Genomic DNA, 24,753 nt, shown 5'->3' on the forward strand with positions numbered 1-24,753 from the left:
AAAAACAATTTATAAAAAATACAAATTACCATTTAATAACATTGAATGTAGTTGTTTTAATTAGGGCTGAAACGATTAATCGAATAGGTTGAATAATTCCATCCATCCATTTTCGCACTTTTTTTTCATCCTCCCTAGGGACCTTATCCCAGCGCTCATCGGGCAGGAGGCGGGGTAAACCCTGAACTGGTTGCCAGCCAATCGCAGGGTTGACGAAAGCGAATGTTTGCCTTGAAACTTCGCAGTGCTAATTTTTCCACACAGACTAATGTTATTGCAAACTCAAGCATCACTCTGTTGAAATAAGTTGGCATGATAGCGGCGGGCCAAAAGGAAAGACTTTGTAAAAGACACAGAATGGCCAGTTTGGCATCATTTTTAGATAAGATAACCTTTATTCGCGCTTGAAAAGAAGATAGTGGCTGACACAATAGCAAGTCTACGCTCGCCAGTACAAGGCTGGCTAATTTAATATAGCCTACCGCTGCTATTTAGAACGTATAGTAATGCCCCCACAATGATAGACACAGCCGCCGGTTCACTTTCCATTTCTTTATTGAACAAATGATAAGAAAATAAACAATGTAATAAGCAAATTTATTCACAAGCTGCTACTGCCACAACTGCCGCCGAGGCATTTAACACCCAAGACTGGTCGTTCTGTTAACTGCCAGCCTGAGTTCACAAACGCCAGCTCTACAGTCTTTCACTGACTCCCGCGTCACTCACCAGGCCAGGCCCCGCCTTTTAAAGCCACACACACACACTAAAGTCACAGATATTATAGAGCGCAACGTGAGGATGGCGACAACAGTAATACATATACCTTACTTGCACCTTTTGTTGTTGAATAATGCAAAATCAATTTTTATCCAGTTAGTTGATCAATGGCATAATCTTTGGAATATTTGATTCCAAAAATATTCTCAGCTGCAGCCTCACTTGTAATTAGTGGGAGCCCTGTATTTGTTTCTCATGGACGAGCTGGAGCTGGCAATGACACCTAAAATATGGTACTGATGTCCAGTATATTACGTATATTATTTTATAACATTTTGCCAAAAAGAACAAGCTACAAAACCATCCATGATATCTTGATACAAGCTCATGGCTTATCTTTTATCTCCACGCTTTTCAGAGGATAAATCTGTTAGTGTTACATTGTGACTTTTTCCTCGTATATTGTGGTAATGAATAAAAACGTCTTGTAAGAGCTGCAGTGAGAGAAAATGTGAGGGTACAACGCATGGAAAACCAAGTGAAATCGACCATATATTACAGCGGCAACAATGAAAGGATTGTCAGGCTCGTAAATTCAGCTCATTCGCTCTATCGGCTAAGTGGTGAGAATGGATTAAACACGCTGTCTTGGAGCTGACTATGATGAACTTGCACATGTGCGCTTGTCATTCGGTGGATGGGTAAGGTTACAAGTGATTTGAAAATAAAGATAAATGCGCAAGAAAGATTTCCAACCTCCAAGATCGAACAAATCCATTGCAGGCTACTAATCGACCTGCTATTTGTTCAGATTAAAAAACAACAACTCATATTTTACATTCTTTAGTATCACACAAGTGTTAAAAGAAATTAACTACAACGACACGTTCTTCTTAACTTTGAGAAGTGACGAGTATGGTGATACTGCTCTTGCGTTTATTTAACCCCATGCTGAGGCTTCTTTGCTTTTGGCGGACTTTTTGTCATATCTGATAAAACTGTCAGTATAAACTTGACAGTAGTACATTAGTAAAATGATCTGGGGGAAATGAAATCTGCCTTCTATGCCTCCATCTTATACCTCCTGAACGAATTTTAAGGAATCAACCAATCAGAGACAAGGTGTGACTGACAAACTGTCAGTCATTTGCAGTCCTCTTGTGGGCACACCCGTAGTGCGGCTTTGTCATAGTGGGGGCACCCTTGGGCTGACCTGTTACGTTGGGCTTCAGGAGCTTTGTTAAAACTATGGCTGGGGGAAGCCCGTCACTCATTTGCTAACAATTTGGGCATGTTTTGCCCTAGAACATGTCGGTTTAATGCCAAGTTGTATGAGCCGAATGCTTAATAGGTTGCACTGTTGTAGCAAATGGGATTGAGACCCAGATGTGGATCTCTAGCGTGCAGACAGAAGTTGGAGTCTGATCCAAAAAGGCTTCCACAAGAAATTGTCACCGTGTCTTCCTGCTCCCTTTTTCTCCCTTTTGGCCTCCTGTCGTGTGAGACGTCCCGCTCCCCTAATACCATCCCAAACCTTCCCGTTGCCGCTTTTGTCTGATTTGCAATCTGACCTCCCGTACCGCGGTGCGTTTGCCCACACTTTCCTCTTTCATTCCCTATTATTCTCCTCTCTCTGCACTCTTGCCTCTCTCCACTTTAGAACTTGACAGAGCTATCATTACCCGGCCACCTATTTACTCACAGCCTGTTATTTTCCATTTGCTTTGAGGGAACCTGGGGCCAAAAAACCCTGCCCGGAATACTTGATCCGAGCCACAGGATTTATCCCCGAGTGGCTTGGCAAGTATGGTCCACTCTCTTAAGCCCCTTCTCCGTGTTTCCCTCCCTCTCTCTATCTCTCGCTATGTCTTTCTTTCATCAGTTTTTTGTCACATCCGTAGCCGCTTATGCAAATCCCGGGGCCCCCACTTTTCCGAGAGCTGTCTGCGCATAATCCAGTGGACGGCTTCATTCCGTGTGTCGAACCGCACGGCACACTCTATTAGGAATACAAGGACGTACGCTATCTATAGTGAACATTCACGCCAAATGAAAAATCCATATATGCACATACTGACGCACAAACAGCGAGGAGCAGCTAAACTGTAGGCCATGACTGTCGCCAGCAGCCATACAGCGCTCAGTTGGGTAAACACTGGCATAATCTAAATCTCTTTCTGATGTGTAGCGAGAGTAGATACTCTCTCTCTTCTCTTCAAAGACCCCGTGAGGAAGTCAAGACAAGGGTAACGCGATAAGGACGCCTCTATTTTCTCATCTCTCGCTCTCTCCTTTAGCGTGTATCCTTTCCTTCAACCCGCTCTCACGCTGACCTCCTTCTCCTTCCTTTTATCTCCCCTCCGCACACAAATATATATCGCTATCTCCTAATGCCCTTTATGCGACACCCATCGCGAAGTGTCATAATTCACCCGGGCCGCATACATTCAAATGTCAATGACTCTCTCTTAGGCGTCGTTCCTCTATTGTCCTCTGATAAGCGCCGGGAATGACGGCATACATCAAAATATAGGGCAGTTACCTAATGGAGGAGGCGATTGAGGAAGGGAAAGGAGCGGGCTGCAGGGGTGGGGGGGATTCCAAGCAGTGTCATGGATCCGCGTGGCTCGGCCTCGGAGAGTGATTGAAATATCAAGCGGAGCTCTGCTTGTTGTCCGAGGGGGTTTCAGAGGGAAAGCCCTTTTTTCAGCAGCTAATGCGCTTTTTTTTCAGCTGCGGAACAATGGCAAGCTGTGTTGTGCAAAAGTGCTTAAAAGAGCTCGGCTGGGCCACAGCTTACGGGGCCACCGGCTCTATCTTGGCACCGTCTCTTAAGGGGCCCGCTGCCACACGTAACCTCGCGGCTTTGGGCTATAGCATTAGCACTTTGTCTCCTCAAAATGAGCGATAATACGTTCGGAGAGGGTGCGCTTATGTCACATTTGTTGGGCTTGTTTCGCTTTGCATTAGCGTTGCAGTATTCTCAGGGCGTTGAATCGATTGCAACTGGATTGTTCAGGTTGTCTTAGAAGACGTTCCGCCTCTCATTCGAGCAGGCTTCGTCAATTCATGTTCAAAGACGAGATAGGACAGCTCTAGTCGATTCAATGCCCTGAGAATATAACGACCTGGATGAATGAGTTCGAGTGTCTTGTTCCAGTCGTGTGGCGCTGAACCAGTACGGTGTGGTGGAGTAGCGCCATAATCCTGCTCCACTTTAGAACCTCTGGTTACGGGACCAAACTGATCCGAACTGTACTGCCTGGTGGAAATGGCCCTTGTTTGTTAAGTGAGTAAGTGAGTCAGTCTTTGTAATATGTCCTACTTTATGCCAGATTGAAAAAAGCGCAATGGTGTAATAATATTATCTTTCAAGAGAAGAAACTCTTAAAAACAGATGTTCACAATGCCAGCGGAAGCCTGCGGGTAGGCAGCATCAGTTTGACTAAATCTTTCCTTTTTCCTCTCATTGTAATTAATTTTCAGTTGATCTTTTTTACTTCTTCCCCTTCATTTCACGGATGTCATTTATTAGTATTTTTTTGCTATGTTGCCTCTTCCCCTTTTCTATTCATCTACAATGAGAGGCAAACAGTTGTTGAGCGCTGTGATCTGTGCTGTGAGGCACATGAAAGTGTCCTCTCCTCACAGCCTTCTGGCAGTGTCACACACACATACGCTCAAATGTCCCCTTTAATATATTTGCGTGCGTATGCTCACAATAAACACACACAAAAGATGCCATCAATGAACAGTTTTTGAACATAAAAACGTTTGCTGTGGTTGTTCAGCAGTATGTAGCATGTTTCATTGCATGCATATTAACTTTGAACCGTAACAGATACAGTAAGTGAGTAAAAGTAACGCAACTATGGAAAAAGGTAGCACAACATTCACAGCTTAGAAGTTTGACAGTCCTTGTGTTGTTTTTGCACAGAAACTGTTGACAGATGTCAGGCCGAGGAATTCCGCGGTCCGTGACATTGACTGATCAGCGACTGTCGAGATAAAATCTGACCGATAAGTGCACACGCACACACGTGCAAAAACACAAATTCCAGACATGTGCTGACTGAAAGAATTTTTAAAAAATATTTATTTATAAATTATAAATGAATAAAAGGTGTTCTAATTCTAGCTGACTTTTAAACCTCCGTATGCCTTTTAGACGCCCCCTCTGGACAATTTAGTCAAGGCACACACAAGCATACTTGGCATTCAATATCATGTATAACCAGTTCGTGATACGTGTGAGTCACCTTGCGCTCACTATTCCTGCTTAGTAGGAAAAAAAACACCCCAATATTTTATTTCTGTTTGGCTAAAATTGAATGTTTGATATTTAAGTAGCGAATTATGCGACATGCCCCCCAAAAAAGAGAAAACAGGAGAAGACAGAGAAGCCATGCTAACCACTAAGTTAATGAGAAATGGAGAGGAATGAAACACCAGAAGCAGTTGGCTGCCAACTACTGGGGTGGCATGCATATTGCAGCATTTCAAGTTGTTTTGGCAGATTTGCGTAGACCAGGTTTTGACAATCTTGTCTTCTGTAAGTGACTACTAGGGCTTGGCATTGTTAAGAATGTCACAATTCAATTTGATTTCGATTCTTTAGGTTTCAATCCGATTCAAATCGATTTGGATCTAAATGCTCTGATATTGATTCAGTAAGAAGTATAACTACATAAATAATTTAAGAGTAAATTTGGACCATTTGGAAGTATCTAATTTCTCACTTAATTATGAAGATAAAGTGCAATGTGTACCACAGCAGCACATGTACGATTGCCAATATAAGGTAACATATTAATATTAGCTAATTTAATAAAGCCTACCATCGCATCTTAGAACATATTGTAATTCCCCCCGCAAGTGGTCGAAAACAGACCGGTGCAATTTCAATTGCTTTATTGGACAAAAAGTAAGAAAACAAGTTACAAAATAAACACACACAGACTTGAGCCGCGAAGAGGTCGAACTCACGCGGAGTCAGCCAACTGTACACTTTCATTCGCTGACGCCCACATCGCTCACCAGCCTAGGCCCCGCCTTTTAAAGCCATACACACTCAAAGTCACAGATACTACAGTAGAATGTGAGGATGGTGACTCCAAGTGGACAAAAATAATACCTGCGTCTCACTTGCATATGGTACTGTGTTTAAAAATGCAAACTATATTTTTTTACAATCACTCGATTAATCGAATAGAATACTCTAATCCTTGCCTGATCACCAAAAATCTAACTTGTCTCTTCTCCAGCCCATGTCCCAGCACTTCATGGAAATCCTGATCCATTAAGCAGTTGTCCACTTGGGTTGATAATCACCATGCAGGCAAAAAACATTATCCCCCGCCATGAGGATTGCACTTGAGTGAGGTATAAAGACACATGGAAACCCACATACATAGTGTTCCTGCAAAAAAAAAAAATGATTTGCTTCTTGGATAGTTGAAGTTGTGATGAACCACCATACTGTAAAGTATGTGTGTTCTGTGTGAAATACCATAAGTAATCAAGATTGTCAGGGTGGGAGGCAATTGTGTCTGATCATTGAAGGGAAAAAGAAAGAAGAATGATAGAACGACACATAGTGTGCGCCAAACCTTAGACCTCGCTCTGTGACCCAGAAACTCTGCTAATGGTCTCATTCTTTGGAAGAGACTGTGGAGAAAGAGGCGGAAGATCAAGAGAAAAGGGAAAATGGAGGCTCCCTTCAGAAAACTTGAATCAGTGCAGGCCCAAACACACCCTACCCCAACGAATCATCATTCGATTCCCACCGGCACCAGTGACCACTCACTTCTCTTGTAGCACGCCCAACGAGACCAATGGATCGGGCATGAGTCAGAGGCTTTCAACGTTCTTTTGTGTTGCCAGTACTGTGCCCAGACGTTTCAGTAAATATATGTGTTGACATGTTATGTTTTGATGCTTCAGAGTGAAGGTGAAAATCGTCTGTTTTTTGTTGACACAGACAACTCGGAGAGGGAAACGCGGAAGGCGGCGCAACAGTTGACATCTTGCTGATTCAATATTTACCCATCAAACACAACTATTTCCTGTAAGCACTCGGCTTACTTCGTTTGCCCTCAATTTACTTTTGTTTTATCTCCTCAATGTCTTCTTTCCACCTGTTCCTTTTCATCATGTTTTTCACCTAGCCTTTTTTTCCCCCAAACCTCTCTTCTTTTTATCTTCAATGGCAACAAGCCTCCTCATCCTTTTTCCTAAAGCTTTTGCTGTATCTTTGACCTAACGTCTGCTACCCAAACACACAGTCTATAAATTAGTGTGTGTCAGTCTTTGTGTAGCAAGAGCAATATATTTCTACATGAACCATGAAGCATGCCCAAACAGCAAGTGTAGGCCTGCTATTTGGAGTAAATTAGCCGGATCAGCGCAGGACGGACAAGTACAGTATATGGCTCCCGCGCTCCTCCCACAACGCAGACAAGCGAGGGCGTCTCCGTCCTGGCAGATGTGCTGTCAAAGTCAGCGGCTTCCAGAGCTTTGAAGAATAGACTCTTATGTCAAAAGCAGATCGCTTGGACAGAAGGTACACACGGAAAGTAGTGGAGGCGCTCCAGGGGAAACAGTTTTGAAGGGATATTTAAGCCTTTATCAGGAAGGCAGTCGGCTGTCTGTCGACACACTCGGGTGACTGTTTGTACTTTACTCCCAGAAGTTTGTCTTGTTGCTTGTGTGGATTAGCGCACAGTTTGTTCATTTGTCCGGTCCATATTGTGCTCCTGGCCATCCCACCGAAATGTAGCCGGTGCGGACATGTTGCACGAGATAAAAGCATTGCTCGCAAAAGAGCCCTGGATCAGAAGGATTATTCTTGTAAGTTTAATGCACACACTCTTAACTTATCCTGCTCAAGTTATAACTTCGAGACTTAATCAAGGCCCAGTGAACTTCATTTTGATTCTTAATGTGAGAGGTTTTTTTTTTTTTTTTTTTTGGATCTTGCCTGAAATGTTTCTTTTTGGAAATACAGTGGACCATTATTGTTTATTACTATGAAAATGTGGAATTCGGGTACAGATTCTAGCAATTATCACGGAAGTTGACGAGCATGATTTGCTTCCGCGGGCCACATAAAATGATGTGGCGGGCCGTATCTGGCCCCCGGGCCTTGAGTTTGATAAATATGGTGTAGTGGTTCACTTGCCTGACTTTTGTGCAGGCAGCTCGGGTTTGGTTTCCACTCAGAGATGGCTGTCTGTTTCTATGTGTGCCCTGTGATTGACTGGCAGGAACCAGTCCGGCGTGTAGTCAAGTCTTTTAGCTGGGATAGGCCCCAGCTCCCGGTCACTTCAAACTGTATAGAAATCGGAGGATGATTTTGGTTGGGTCTATATTTTTGTGTGACTTTCAGACCATATTTTCCTTTAGAGTTTGTCAACTCAAAGACAGAGTTATAGTATTATATTAACTCGACCTTTTAATTGTCTAAGAATGATGGGTGGTGCTCTCGTACAGTATATGTGATATTGTAATGGAAGTAGTGCCTCCCCCAGCAGCCGGTCTTTGTATCCACGTTCTGCTTATCCTTCCTATTTTTTCAAAAAGGGCAAAAGTCATCGGGCTCACTGACCGCTCGCACCAACAACCTGATGGGGAGTAGTCTTGTCACTTTGCCTCCACTGACGACTCAGACGACTCAAAAAACAGCTCATAGCCTACTGCGAATCTAAAGTTTCGATTTTGAAACCATGAATTTATTTTCATTTATTTTTTCAAACCATGGTATAAAATGAAACCGGTAAGCGGTCCCATGCCTAGTCCAGTTGTTCATCTGCCAAACCTGACGTTCCAAAAGTCTACATTACAGTGGAACTCTTAAGCTTGAACTCACTTGCTGGTTAACCACGAATTTCATTAGATTTTCAAAGTCATTCTTCCCATTGGAATGAACGGAACTAGGATAAAAACTGTCACCTTCATAAAAACCAACCACTCGTAGTAGTAAGACGTAAAATGACACTGTTCAGCTGTTTTTTGTTTTGTTTTTTACAAAGGAGTTACTAGATTGTGAGGAATCTTTTGAGTTTTGTGGCCCTCAGTATTTATCTGTGAATTGCAATTTCTATTCATAAGGACCTAATGAATAAAGATCATTGAATTACGTGTTTTTTAATTTCTCATATCTTTGCCCACATTGATTCAGTGGTTTTGGTGTTTTTTGATAAACTAATGGTAAAAAATGTACGGTTGCATTTTGTGTATGCGACCATCTGTGGAAAAAAGTTTGGACACTCCTGGACTAGAGGTACCCCTCTATTCTTATATATTCATTGATCTCTTAATTCCTCCTTGACCCCTTCCCTTTCCCGTGTTCTTCCATGCCCGTCTGAGTTGAAGAGCTTCGAGGCTTACACTTAGGCCATTATGTGCTCTCCATTTAATCGCGCAGGTTAGGAGGTGACGATGGCTGATTGTGCATATGTGGAGCCCATGCTTTAGACTTGAAGAAGCAGAGTCCAGATTATGAAAAACAAGCGAGCACCCAAGACAGTAATGGACATCGACATGCGAGGTTTATTTGTCATTTATAAGAAGCTAACATGGTTAAAGTGTGGTTAATGCCCATAAAGATCGCTAGTCAATGCAGCATTTCATTACCAAGCCACCATTTTACACATGTCAATAAGTGTACAGGAGCGCTGTGGCGCATGGCATCACCAAACACACACATTTTTAGAAATAGACAACTAAGAATTCACTTGGTTGTTTAATTTCAACTTTGATGGGTGGGCAGGCACTCCAGAGACTCAACTACCGTGCTGCCATGAGATACGAATTTTATTCATTCCGTGACCACGCTCGTAACTCAAAACACTCATCTCAAAGCATCTTTCCCCTTTGAAATGAATTGAAATGCCATTATTCTGTTTCTTTTTTTTTTTTTTTTTTAAACAAGAACATGCAGTAGTGACATATTTAAATAGACTATGAATACTTGAAGTTTTTTTGCATCAATTCAATGGACCTTGTGCTGCTCCTTCTGGCGTGCAACCAAAAGAATTGGCCCCAAAACATCTCGTATCTCAAAAACCTGTAAAGTCGTGCCACTCGTATCTCAAGACACCACTGAATTTATATTTGCATTAATAAGTACATTTTACATAATACAGTACGTCCCCTTTAAATACCCCCCTCTCTTTTTTTATACCGTATGTCAGCCCTCCGTCTTGTGTCTGATACCTTTGTACGGCAATAGCAGCTTTGGGCGAAACCTATTGAACGAAAAGCCTCACAATTGCCACTCTGCTTCTCCGCTCTAAAAATGTAGCTCTGCAGTGTACGAAAATACAGCGCATATGAATGGACGGTGAGGTTTGCGGGTCCAAGTGACTTTCGACTGGTCTGGAAGTATTCCAGCACGTTACCTCCTATGAAGCCACAATAGGCCATTTTTGCACATGGCCGCGAGATAAGACGAAAAGATTCATTTGCTGTAGGATTGTCTCTCTGTACTTTCTGCTTAGCATCTATGAGTACTCTATTTGCTTGCAAGAAAAGGTTTTCCTTGTGTTTTTGTCTCTCTTTACGTGAAGCAAAATTATATGCCAGAGTAACTATAATGTACAGAGTTCTGTGCAGGACTTCTCTTTTTGAGAGACATACCTCCGGCCCTTGTGTTTTAAGGATGTGGAGGTTTTAATGGTATGTTTGCTCACTCTTACACGCACACACACACACACACACACACACACACACACACACACATGGGGAAATCTGCTCCTCCTCCTTGCGGACTTCAAAGCCGAGCTGTCCCCCGACGAACTTCAAACGCGAGGGAGGCCATTAAAAGACAAAAATTATTTTCTGTAAGGTCATGATTTATTTGATTGAAAAATGAAACCACTTTCCCAACAGACGTTTTTTTTTTTTTTTTTTCCCCCCGCTCGCCGGGGTCTGCTCCACCGGGCCGAGGTTAAATTGCTACCAGGTGGGAATCCTCTTTGGAGCAGGAGGACTCGAAATGAATCCTTGGAGCTTTCAAGCTTGCTCATATCTCAGCCTCTTAAGATAGAATTCCCGCGTTGCGGTGCATAACTGCAAACACATGAGCGATTCTAACGGCTTTGTTGGGTGTAGGTAATATTACAGCATCCTTGCATATTACAATGTTAATATTACAACAGTTATACAGTAGATTCCCACGAAGTAATAGCGTTGGGGTTGAAAGACACTGCTTTCAGCCTTCCGCAGACATTTTTAATAACTTTGGAAGATGTTCCTGGCACCGGCTGAACGACTCAACAGATGCCAAATGCTTGCTACAGCCATTATCGAAACGCTGCCAGAACATCAAATACTTTGACATGGATTGCTGGAATGTTAATATTGTCGCCGATGATGCAGCCAAAATGTCTACAGAAGTCTTTCGGACTTGTTCGGAATTTGACACAATTTTCCCCCGTTACGGAAATATAAAATATTGTAGATCAAACTGTAACCTATGTGTATATTATTCTACTTCTAACATGAAAAGGCTTTACAGTATTTTGCAGTGTGCACGAGTCGCCTTTACATTGACAGTATCGTGACAAAACAAAAATGCACGCCGTAGGCCTTCTTTTAAACATATCCAGTCCCGGCCTGCTGTCATCTCAGAGGTGGAACGTTCTGTGTCTCGCTGTTTATTTCTACCAGAACAATGAATAGTAAAATAACCTTGGTCTATTCCCACTCGAATGGGACGATGACAGGGAGTTAGCATTTTCCCTGCGTGTTAGCCGCGGTCGGCGTCATTTACGAACAGGACACCATCGGCTCATGCATCTTTTCAACTTTGTTTCATTATTCCCTCAGTTTGTTTGTCAATGTGCCATTGTGTGCCTGTGCGTGTGTGTCCCACTGATGAAATTTCACTCTTCCTCCTCCTCCTCTTCTTCCCCCTAATGTTATCTCACTTCCTCTAGGCCTCCGACATACCCGGCAAACAGGGAGAAAATAGAGCGCTTTATTGGCACGCCTGTCGCGACTCCCTCTGGATTTATAGCCCGCAGACAGCGTTTATCACTCAGCTGAGAGAGGCGGAGGAAGGATATGAGGAAAAAAAAAAAAAAATAAGCGAAGAGAGGGAAGAGAAATTTATGGTGCCAGTGATTCATTTGCATATAGAGCAACAACTATTTCTGGACCTTTAAATCACTGCATTGTCAACATACAGAATTTGTGTGACAATCAGATTAAACACAATTGTTGCTGTTTAGATTCATCACCAGTGCATGGTGACAAGTAAACGGAGAACCTCTCCAGAAAGTCTTCCCAAGTGTGGCCACCAACTCGCATGTTTTCCTCCATTTTCCCCACCTGTATGCGTCACGGCCGCACGTTCCAATACTTTTGTCCAATTCCGAGTGCCTCAGAAGGGAGTTCATAGCCTTTCATCATCTACCTTGTCTCCCGCCATCAAAAGGATGAATTGGGGATGACGGAGTTTGGGCCCAGGCTTTTAGCGGAGCGAAAAGAGGAGAGGAGGAGGAGGAAGAGGTGTTAACGCACTCATTAACACGTGATGATATAACGGCTTTGATTTAGTGCTACGCTGCTCTTTCCTGGCGTCTCAGGATATCCTCTTTTTCCCCCTCGCGGCAGCGTCCCTCCCTCCTCTCTTGCCTCACCTTGTCCTCTTTCTTCACCGAAAACCAGGAATGGGAAGTAACATAGTACAAATTCTTGGTATCTGGACTTCACTTGAGTATTATTGTCTTTTTTTTGACATTCTACTTTTACGCCTTGTGTTTGGAAACAGATACCTGTACTTTCAAGCTGCAACGATTAATCGAATAAGTCGAATAGTTCGATTACAGTAAAAGGTCGAAGCAAAATATCTGCCTCGAAGCTTCGCAGGGATGATTTCTCCGCACGGACTAATGTTACTGCAGTCGCACACACTACTCAGTCTTGAAATAAGCACGGAGGAAAAAGCGCATAAAAGACAAGAGAATTTCCTAAATTTGTTATAATCTGTAGAAGAATAATTTCTAAAATTATTCAATAGCTGCAGCCCTGGTACTTTGTACTCCTTACTTAGTCAAAATAGGCTGGGTTATTACGACACGCAGAAAAAAAAAAAGCCTGGTGTTCAAAAATTGGTCCGTCTACTCTGAAAAAACACACGCACGTTTGTATGTATGAGATTTTTTTCAATTGTCATCATTAGTTGCTTTTGTTAGTTCATAATGTTAGAAAAGCTTTGGAAAATTTGCAATTTGTGCCACGTTATCAAAACGGGATATTCTATATAATTGAAAGTAAAAGTTTCAGTCAGTACTTTTTTACTTTGACTTAGGGAAAGGTGTTGAATCAGTCCTTCTATTTCTACTTAACTGCATTTCTACTTAAGTACACAGTGCGAGTACTTCTGCCACCTCTGTCGAACACAACCTTTCAGCGTTCCCTTTTCCTCTTTTCTTCCGCTTTCTCCCTCTCATCTTCTCATTTGCTCCATCGCCTCCCTGGCACTGCTGTGCATTAAGATTTAATGCCCCAACCAACAACCTTTCTGTGTCACACCACTGAGAATGCCAGCGGGGGCGCTCTGTTTTGCCTTCTGTCTCCGCTCTGAAAGCTGCTTAGGCACACGCGCTTGTTCACTGGCGCGCACAGACACACACGCACATGCGCACACCCAGGCCTGGGCCTTATGTAGCCTAGTTCTGTATATGTGTGTCTATAACTATATTAAAATGATACAAGTAGGACAGGCATGTCCTTTATCACTTGCAATTCCTATTTCTTTAGCTTCCTTTCTTCTCTTCTCTGTTGCCTTTTTCTCCCTAAAGCCTTTAATCAGAGGGACTCTTGTGTTCCTCCCTTTTTGTACCTGTGGGCGTCCCAATTCACCTGCCTGATGAATAATTAATAGCAGCAGGACGGGCAGAATAAAATAACACATCCAACACATCCAGCAAGTGTGCCACGGGAATAACAAATTTTACCTAATTGGTCAGAAAATGATGATTTATTTTATGACACATAATGTGTCTTTGTTCAGCCATCTATGCCTTAGCTCATTAAAGTTGGGGAAACAGTGAATTAGAAGACTCCGTTTGCTGCTCGTGTGTGTGTGTGTGTGTGTGCATTTTCACATTCAAAAGGTTTACACTATTTTTTTATGCAATTTGCATGGTCATCCACACTCAAAATGGAATCTTGTGTAGGTGGGAAAAGCTTTTGATAACATCACAGTGGGCCTCATTCACCAACAGTGCATACGCACAAAGCTGTGCTTAAAACGTACATACGAACATTTGACAAACTAATATGTGAGTCATACGTTTTTACTCGAATTTAGAACCTCCTCACACCATGCGTATGCACAAGCACTAAAGGATCACCTTCGGAAAAAAAAAATTTAAACCCTCATCTTTGACTCGAGATGCACAATGTATTGAAACTACATTCATTTATACAAACCGTAATAATATCTGAAACTGGTTATTTGCTATTGAAGTGACTAAAAGTCCTATATAACCTTGAAATGAACGCTTCTGAGCCGTTCATCTACTTACAATCTTCAACAAGCAATAAAGGTAAAAGTGATGTTATATAGCCATTTCATTAGTCATTTATATTACTGCACACTGTTTCCTGTATGTAAAATGATAGTTATTCCCTATAAAAATGTATTTTTTGTTAATATCTTTGGGGGTCTGCAACGGATTAATGGGATTTACATTATTTCTTATGGGAAATATTGCTCTGTTTTTGTTAAGATTTGGATTCAGTCAGACATTCTGGAATGGATTAATCACAAAAACTGAGGTTCCACTGTATATTAAAAAAAATGAACAATTTGTGTGAACAGACCCTCAGGTGGAGACAGATGGCGCTCATGCTGATGTTGACACAGTACTTAGTTTGTGTGTACTTCTAATGTCTTTGCCGTTGCCCCCTCTTCCTCATTACAACACTGTTGCAACATTTACTTTTCCTCCTGATCCATTACATTGCCGAGACTGATCTGAAAGGATTCGGGCAGGTAATGAAACCAGCATGCATATGGCGCTGTCTGCGCTGTTTTAATTAGGCGCACATCCTTTTGAAATGCCGTCGCCTGCAGAAGGAGGCGGGATGCGCCGCGTCCGCGTGCGTGACATTGTCGAGCAGGCGCGTTACTTGTTTACCGCTTTTAGATGCTCTGAGCTGACCGTCCAAACACTGCTAATGAGTTCCACCCCTCCTCAGTCCTCTTCGACACACACACACACACACACACACACGCGCGCAGACGCACACACACCAAATGGGTACAGCCACTGGAGGTCATTGTTCTCTCCGATGTCCAGCTCCAATTCAGTTGTGATACTTGTGATGCTCTTGCTCTGCTTGTGTGTGTGTGTGTGTGTGTGTGCGTGTGTGTACGTGTGTGTGTGTGTGTGTGTGTACGTGTGTGTGTTTTGACCTCCCTCATTAACGCACCACTGTGAGGGCTTTGGAAGAAGGCCAGCGATTGGGTCACTGCTTTTTGATAATGTGTCAATTTGAGCTCATTTACATTTTTGGGGGTTTGCGTCTTCACTTTTTGGAATCACAGCGGCGTCCCTCTTTTGTCTCTTCCCTCTCTTCTCTCCACAAGGTCACCCCGATTCTCCGTACGCGCTCGCTCTCATTGACACGCGTCTCCTCGCCCTCATTACTGATCGCGTTCCGTTCCACTTTCTCTCGCTACATCTTTGCACTTATTAGCGGTGCTCTTTTTAAGGATCTTATTGATGTCAGTTCCTTTTGATGATTTGTTATCCGACCTTGCTTCGAATATCGACATATAGAGGAACCCCTGCTATTCGTGTGTGGGGGGGGGGGCAAGTAAAACATTAGCCTTAAAATAAAATGTCTTACAGTTGATTTGATTTTGAGAAAATGGGGCAGAAGTGTGCATGTATGTCTACTTTGCAACCCGCAAAAAATCGCAATTGTCAAGCAATAACGAAACCTCTGTTGTTTTTTAGCTAGAGGCCACTCAGCACCTAAAATTAACTCCTCGATATACTTAAAAACAGTTAAAATATCTTACAGGTTACATCTTACAATATCTTACAAAATCTTAGTGTTGCCTAGCTATCTTAAATTGTCTTTCCGTATTGAAATGAATGGGAATGCCTTTATTCTGTTTCAGCCTCCCCAAACAATCAGCAAAAAAATGTCTGTGTTTTTTTAATAAGGGAAATTGCACTCTATAATGTTGTACTTTATAAAAACATACAGTAATAACATAATTAAATACAAGGTACATAATTAAACTGGTTGTGCATCATGATTAATTCATTGCAGTTTCTTCTGGTTTGTGTGACTTGTGTGGCAGTGTAATACAGCCATGCAGACACAAACAGATAAGAATTTCACTCAACTATTCAAATATCTGTTCCTTCAAACATTCTAACACTGCCACATATATGCTAGTTGATAACCTGTCTCGTTTTTTTCCTCTCATTTTCTCTTATTAAACGAGCTGACTTTATGACAAAGATATGTAGTTGGTTTAAAAACAGTGTAATTCTCTTTGTTTGAGGTTTAGTTTGACAGTGAACTTTCGGTGGGAGTGGCATTAAACGGCTTGAAGCGGAGGTGGGTAGAGGAGACAAACGTACTCTTACTTTAGAGTAATATGACTCAAGTAAAAGTAAAACGTAGTCATCCAAATATTTACTTGAGTAAGAAAGGCTCCCAAATGCTACGTGTGCGGTCACGTGACTGCCTTGTGTCGTCTGATTGGTGAATTGGAGTCAAAATGACATTGGTGATCCGGTTTGATTGGCGCAACGGGCGCGCCCTACGTGGAAGTCGAAGGTGGAGTCTAAAAATTGACGCGCACACGCAAGAATGAATAAATATATAAAAATAAGCAGCGAACGGCAGGTCGATCATTGTAACGGAGTAAAAGTATCGATCCTTCTTGACATAAATAAGTAAAAGTAAACAGTACGGTGCATTTAAAGTACTCTGGCAAGTACATTTTATGGAAAATGTTACTCGCGTAAATGAAACGGAGTAAATGTAGCGCGTTACGACCCACCTGGCTTGAAGCCTTTGGTTGAAGATTTATTCACTATCTGACAAAGTGCAGCTTGTTGTGAAGTGAGTAAAGTTGACTTCACTGCCACCATACAGCGCTGTTATCTCAGAATGTTTGCACACGTCAATGCAAAAAAAACCTAAATATCGAAAATACCACTGTAGTTAGTCACCCAATAGCTGAAAAAAAGTTCCACCAAAAACGTGTTGACGTTTCTCATTTATAATTATTTTTTTTGTCCTGCTCGATTGCCGCTTCACGCCGGTTCTCCAGGTGAGCCCGTATCACCTGTTAATGGGATTAGCTTTTGACCTTTAGCCAGTGCGAGCGAGCACGTAATGGCTAGAGGATTAATGCCCGATTCCTGGATGTACTAAAGCCCGTTTGGTCAAGTAATCCGCCCTTCGACTGCCTCGGTTGTAAAGAGTGCACTCCGCACGAACAGGCCACACACACATCCACGCGCGCACCGCGCCAGACAGGAAGCCGAGCAATACCAAGTGTCCCTGTGTTGTTTTTACAACGAACTTTCTCTAGATGGCCGGCGCGCTCATCACAAAGAGCCGCTGCTTTATGAGGGGTCTGGCCGCAGAAGGCTGTCGGAGGGGATGTAAATTACACAAATAAACCTCCTCGCTGGCACTGATCTTCCCCCAAGAGCGAGCCGGGTGAGAGCAGGTGGGAGAGATAAAGGTATTTTACTGCGCATCCAGAGGAGGAGAGAATGTGCCGGAGACAAAAGAGGCGGAAAAGGACACGGAGCCAATAAAGTTTTGTCTGAGTGAATATAAGAGGGAAGGAACGATACGTGAAGCGACCGTGCAACACAAAATGACTGTCGCAGCGTGTACTTGTTTCAGTGTAGCCCAGAACGTTTGGTACATACCAGATAACTTACTGGCCCCCTTTTTGTCATCATGTCACTATTCAAAATGGACATTTCATATGCAATCCAGTACTGTGCAAAGGTCACCATGAGCTTTGTTTTTATAATGACTTGTAAAAAATGAACTCATGGGACACAGCGGGTTGACACAAATGATTATAAAGCCAATGTCCACAGAACTTTGTAGAGGAAGGAACAACCATTAGCTTTCACCAACTAATCAGATTTCAATCCCTTTTGGTGATGATCTAGATAAGGGTGAATTATTTATTCATTTTTGAGTCCGCACGGTACCCTTGGAACTGTCCAACCCCCAGGATCATATTGGCACCCCTGTTTGTGCTTGATCCTCCATTAACCAGGAAGTAGCCTGCAAATTAACGAACAGATGGACAAACAAAGCTCTATAAATTGTTTTCACTTTTATGTTGATCATTTGTAGGTGTCGTGTTGGTCTCTTGTCAAAATGTGAACAGTATGTTGAAGAGGGCTGTTTGAGTATCAATTCCATTTGAAAAACAAAAGGTATTGGTCCAATCATGCTAAAATGGTCATAAAATGAAAGCTGGCTCCAAAGTTCTATCGATCATTTTCCAACCTCCTTGGATGGGGTGAGATGAGGCCTAAATAGTAGATGATGACTGGAAAGAAACGTTTGCTCTCTACTGTATTTGTAATAAGTAACATGCGTTTTGTGACGTTCCTAAAGGTTAAAAAGAAAAAGAAAAAAACAATTGTACCGGCATTACCAGATAACTAGCAACCCTTTATTGCTCAGTTTTTGTAAATGTCTTTATGTCTCCAAAGTGTTCTGTCAATTGACTGTCTGTTGTCGTACGAGAGCGGCTCCAACTACCGGAGATAAATTCCTTGTGTGTTTTTTGGACATACTTGGCAAATAAAGATGATTCTGATTCTGACCTTTCCATCGACGAAGTGTTCAAAACAAACATGGATATATGGATTGGATATCTGGCCAGAGTAAAATAAGCTCTGCTGATTCGTGCAAGCCACAATTTCCATCTTTTCCTCGACAAATGTCTTCTCGTCCCGATTCCAGGAAAATAAGACTTTGTCCCTCCCACCTGTATTGTTACAGCTAAAAATTCACCTTTTTTTCCACAGTGGCTATCAAATGTATCTATTCAAACCCTCAATAAGCACAGGAACAAAACTATGCGTGTCCAGAGGTGCATGAAAATATGTAAATGTTTTTTTTTTTTTTTTTTTTTTTTTTTTTTGCCGTTTAAACTTACTAACTGTGTCATGGTAGCATAATGTCACACTATTCACATTGCTAACGTAGCTTATGCATTCCTGTCTACGAGAAACAGGAAACATTAAGATGAGAGAAAGGGCGCCAAACTTAACAGTGCAACTTCCAATAGTTTTCATCCCAACATGACACGCTCTCCTCGGGATTGAGTCTTAGTTGCTTAAGGCTTTTTCCCTTTACTTGTTGATGTACATTTTTTGAGTCTTGAACATCCTGTGCACACTTGTTATTAGAAACTGCAATTGACTCCGCCATCATGCAAATGTGTGCTACCACCACAATAAAAAGTGGCTTTGATAATTAGGCAACTGGGTTCACTTTGTAATGCTGGCAGTATTTTGCAACTTGGCAACAATAACAGAAAGAGGAAACCAGACTTTAACCAGTGTTTCCTTTATATGAAATACGACAGCAGAGAACAAATGTTGCTCGGGTTTTTTATGGCCCTACTGACAGTATCTTCTGCTTCTCGTTTTAGAACCATATTATGCAAATGCGGGTCGATTTGTGTAATGTAGAAGGATAAATGTGTTTAAATAAGGGGTGGAGATCCGTTTTCTTACCAGAGGCCATACAGTGTTCATGGAAAAAAAAAAAAAAAAAAACATATACCGTATTTTCACGCCCATAAGGCGCACTTAAAAGTTTTAAATTTTCTCCAAAATGGACGGGGGGCGCCTTATAGTGCTTTATGTGTGCACCGAGTTCCAAAATCTGTACTTGTTGTGTGTGACTTTGATGAGCGCTCGGCTTGACTGACTGGGCGCATTTCTTGGCGACACGCAGCTTATATAGAGGAAAGGCGGACGTGACTGAGGACAGCATGCGGACGTTAAAGGGGGAAGGGTGCGCGTGAAAGAGGACGCAAAAGGCACGACACCAGTAGGTATATAGCGCCGGTATGTGCATTGTGCAGAACAACATCGGTTTGGCTAAGGACCTCCGAAAATGCCACCTACGAAGAGACACGCTTACGAAGCACAGTTTAAACTGCAAGCTATCAGTTACGCGGAGGAACATGGGAATCGAGCAGCCGCGAGAGAAGTCAAGATCAACTTGGGTCGCAAGTGGAGGAAGCAGGAAAACGCCGACATCATTGCTGAACAGCCCCCCGCCAACGAGACTGACCACCGACCAATGACGAGAGGGAACCCGGAATGTTTGATGGAGCACTTGCCCAGCTGTTCATTTCGGATACAGAAGATGAGGACTTTGATGGATTTGTGGATGAGGATTGATCAAAAAATAACGTGAGGACATTGTTAAATACTTCAATAAAGTACAACGGATGCTCCCACTGCCTTTTAAAAACACACGCTAGCATGCATGCTACCGTATGTTTTAGCGTGCATGCATGCTACCGTACGTTTTAAGCTAGCATATGTTTTACCATGCCTGCGCCCAATAATACGCTGCGCCTTATGTATGTGTTAAATACAGAAATAGACCCCGTAACTGAGACTGCACCTTTTAATACGGTGCGCCTTATGGTCATGAAAATATGGCATTTATTGCTGGATTATGTATTATGGTCCTTTGTGGGTAAAATGTTTTGAAGCTTTTTATCCTCTGATGTGTTTGTAGCATTGAATCAGTCAGCGAGTGAGTGATTATTGATTGATTGATTTTTATTTAACTTATAAAGCACACAAAAGTATTCACGCTCTACTTAAGTAGAAGTACAGATAGTTGTGTTTAAAAAACTAAATAAATTAAAAAATGTATTCGTAAAAGTATCTGTCAATGTCAATTACTGTTTATACAACACAGTTTTGATAACTTGGCACAATGTGAAGGAAAAAAAAAAGGAGTGAGCAAGCCGTGGCTCGCCTATGCTCTCTGCTAACGTTGTGAACTGAGTGACAAAAACTGTCAAATTTACTATTAAACCGTTTTCAAATGTGGGAGGTAAACGTAAAAAGTCTTCTGGACAATAAATACTCAAGTAAAGCCCAAATACAGGAATAAATCTACTTAAATACACGAGCGAGTTTTTACTTCGTTATTGGCCACCATTGCTTCTGACAGAGAGGACTCACGAAGTGCTTTTTTTACATGGTTAAAATACAGAATCCAAAATATTATACAGTCAAGCTTTTGTTTCTTTTTTTGAAAGCAAGGCATGGTTAAATATAGTGTGTGTGCAAGCTGAGAGGCTGTGCTTAAGCATAAACACACACGCTGTCTGTCATACACTCTTTTGTTTGCTACTCAATCAGCGTAACCACCGAGAGTGCCGGCTCCGCTCTTGCTACCACTTGACTGCTGCGCCGCGCGAGATAAGCCGAGCGAGTGCGGCCGTGTGACCAGTAAACCTCATGGCGGCTCAGCCTAGCGGCATACGGCAAAGCGGTTAAGTTGATTTATATAGAGTTGTATGTTTCCTCATGGCGGGCACGAGGGACAAAGGGAGGGATCAAGAAAAAAGTCGTCATTTTTACAAAAACAAGGACGTACTTTATAGGGATGAAAAGTCATAATTTTATGAGTATTAAGTCGTATTTTTCCAAGATATTTGCAATGTCATGATGTTAAAGTCAAACTTTATCAAGTGCACAAAGAAGTGAAAGAAGTGAAGAAAAATACAACTTTATTCTCGCAAAATTAATAATAATTAATAATAACATTTTTGTAAAAGATTTTTTTTTAAATGGGGCTTCATTCTTAATAAATGGGCATCTTTTCATAAAAAAAATATGACTTTATTCTGTGTTCTTTAAGCTAAACTTGGTACAACACATTCATTTATTATGTTTGTTTTATTAGTGCACTTGTCCCCCATATGTTGGCATGACATAATAATTATTGCTAATTGTTAGGGGGGCACCAATACCAGTATCAAAAAAAAGAAACTGCCTCTCACATCTTTAGAACAGGGTAAAGAGAAGTAAGCAATGGTGCGCTAATGTATCCCTGCAGCTGTCCTGACACATTTTATTGTATAGCTGAAATATGTAATGACAGGCCACATTGAAGTGAACAAACATGCAGTTTGATGTTTAAAAGTCAGTAATGACAAGTTGTTACTCCAAAAGGTGTGATATTGGATTGCAACTTATGGCACGTTCAAGAAAGCTTTTTGTGCTTTTGAACAATATTTGATTTTAATTTGCAAAACCTAATGACGTTCTCAAGTGTCGGTACTTGGTATCGGTGATTACTCAAACGGTATCGGTTGCATCCCCTGGACCCCAGTTTGAGAACCACTGGGATAAGAGATACATGATCGCATGAGCACAATTCCAAGCAAAAGACACTTAATACTCTCAATCATCCTCTGCTTTTGTAGTTCAAACTTTATAGGTTCAAATGACATCAACACAACAGTGTAACAGAGCCCGAGCTGTCACTGCAGTGTTGACACGCGGTCAGCCATTGTTTGACTTCGCTTTGGGACAACTGAAGTACCCTGGATGATGCGGCCCATACTCAGCTGTTTTGCCAGACGGCGGAATTTTTTGACAGACAGACAGCGGGCGGCCACCATTGTTGCCTCCTTTGCTGGAATAATCGGGGCACCTGCATTGTGCTGATGATGGCATTTGCGGTACATAAGTGCGTGCCTGTGACTGTGTGATAGCGCTGGACTGTAACAAAGCACCTTATGTGGCTTTATGACAAGCGGTACTTTAATCTGGAACGTGAAGGCTCACTTCGAAATGACTTAAGAGTGGTTAAAATGATGTTACCATTATGGGGTTTTATTCCTCTGTGGCTTGTGGCTCAATAACACCATTGATTGTTTGTGCTCTTGTATTGACTACTCTGTTTTAATTTGCTTGTGTCTGCTTGGATACGTGGAACTGGGTCCAAACGGCAGATGTACGCTCCTCTTATCACACGGTTTCAAGTGGTCATCATTACTGTCAGGAAATGCTTAGCCACGTGTTGACCACAAAAGGCACTCTGACACAAATGACGTTCATCACCCCAAGGTATAGATTAGAAAATACGTCAGCAACACAAGGCCTGGATGGAGTGTGTGTGTATGTGTGTGTGTGTGTGTGTGTGTGTGTGTGCGCGCGCATGAACTAGAGAAGCAATCCTTGGCATCCAAACTGGTTAGCCAGATGCGATATTGACCCATTCCCAAATTGGAATCTGTAAACGTGCCGGGGGAGGATTACTGCGTGAGCCCGGGAGGTGAGTAGCTTCACATGAAGTCCAAAAACAAACAGACTTTTGAGGTGGAAATTCTGTTATATGTCATTTCTTATTGACATTGACTTTTTTTTGTGTTTGTTTTGCTTTTGCAATATTGTCCTTAGAAGTCAGGACAGGATGTGTAGTGCAATCTTTCCCACCCTTAGTTGAACCAAAGCACACATTTTCCATTGGAAAACTCTCACAGCACACCGCCAAACAAAATGTGATAATCTCGTTTTAATTTGCTGACAAATGTATTTACTCAGTGTGAAATCTGGGCTTGTTTAGTCGAACACGACACTATTATTCTGTTGTATGAATGGCAGCAGGTTAATCGGACCTTCTGCCATCTAGTTGAACAGCATTAAATTGTTCTGCCTGTCAATATATTGTATGTCGCTGTGATAGCTAGATGAACAAAAATACATTATTTGTCATAGAAAAATGCTATTTTTTGGACCAATTAAGTAAAATTGGAGGAAGAAAAATCAAACCCACTGGTGGAGGTAATCATTTCGCTAATCACTGAGCTGAAGTGTCAGTTATTGTGCGATACAGCCAAAAGCGACTGAAGTGGACCTTAGCGAAAATAATGACAGTTGGTGACTCACACCTGCACACCAAGCGATTGAGCACCACACATGTACTGGCGCACTGCAATGGAGAAACTGCAACCCTGTTTCGGGTTTTGAGGCGCCACAAAAATGCTATACTGTATTGTTTTATTATATATAGCTGGGATAGGCACGCCCGCGAGCCTTGTGAGGAGAAAGCGGTACAGAAAATGGATGGATGGATGTATATATTTAATGCTGAACCACAAAAACATGGTGCGCTTGTCAAAGTAGCAGCAGATGGCCACTGATCGCACCTGTGTATCTCGTCGACAGGGACTATCCGCGCTTTGCTTTCTAGTCACAGGTTGGTAGGAAAATGTATTGGGTTTGTATTATTTTTTGTTTTTTGTGAAAGCTCATGTGGATTTTTGATTGGCTGTTACAGTACATCTGCGAAATTGCGATTTTGTTCACCGAAGATTAACATTTTGAATCACATCACAACCAGTGGCTGTCGGTCAGACACCGCTAATATACAAACACATTCGTAAGTGCTATTCTAGTTATGACTGTAATTAGGGCTTTTGTATTATGGGATGCAGTTTTACGCTTGCATTGTGGTATTGTTACGACTTTAGTCCACTTCAGTTGCTCCATATGGAATTCTGCTCACCGGGGTTTTGTCTTATGCGTGACTTGAGTCCACTTCTGAGTGGTTTTGCAAAATAGTGAAGAGGTTAAGAGGAGAGAGGAAGTGAAGACACTGTTAATAATTACCGTTAATGCTCATGGGAGTTTTGACGTCTTTCTGTATATTGCCTACACTGTATTATGTCATTCAGTTATCAGGAAGGGTTGCATAACGTCATTTCAAAACAAGAACATTAGATCAGATAAACACTTTGGCGTGTGATAACTATAACAACGCAGTTGTGTTTCAGACTGTTGATGCTTGCCAAAAGACGCCACATGCTGGATAAGAACGATGAGGGTTGGGACTCCCATTTCAGATGTTTTGATGGCTCATACCCTCAACATGACACTTGTCATTGTTTACAAGCACATTATGCTGTATCTTGGAAGAAGTAAACTACTTCTTATCAGCTAAAATAGTCCTGTATATTAC

At 42.0% G+C, this 24,753-nt stretch overlaps 1 protein-coding gene across 5 annotated transcripts in view; it reads left to right on the forward strand.

Annotated features, from left to right (window-relative positions):
* Positions 1–24,753, forward strand: part of raraa (retinoic acid receptor, alpha a) — a 167,529-nt gene that overhangs the window by 81,194 nt on the left and 61,582 nt on the right. The window contains exon 1 of one of the 5 annotated variants that reach the window (XM_061705665.1): positions 22,980–23,067. The exons of the other annotated variants lie outside the window; for them this stretch is intronic. The gene's annotated coding sequence lies outside the window, so the exon portion shown is untranslated. Of the gene's footprint in view, positions 1–22,979; positions 23,068–24,753 lie in introns of those variants that run through there. 5 annotated transcript variants of the gene reach the window in all.

This window comes from Phycodurus eques, chromosome 19 (genome assembly GCF_024500275.1).
Source record: "Phycodurus eques isolate BA_2022a chromosome 19, UOR_Pequ_1.1, whole genome shotgun sequence".
Lineage (NCBI taxonomy): Eukaryota > Metazoa > Chordata > Actinopteri > Syngnathiformes > Syngnathidae > Phycodurus > Phycodurus eques.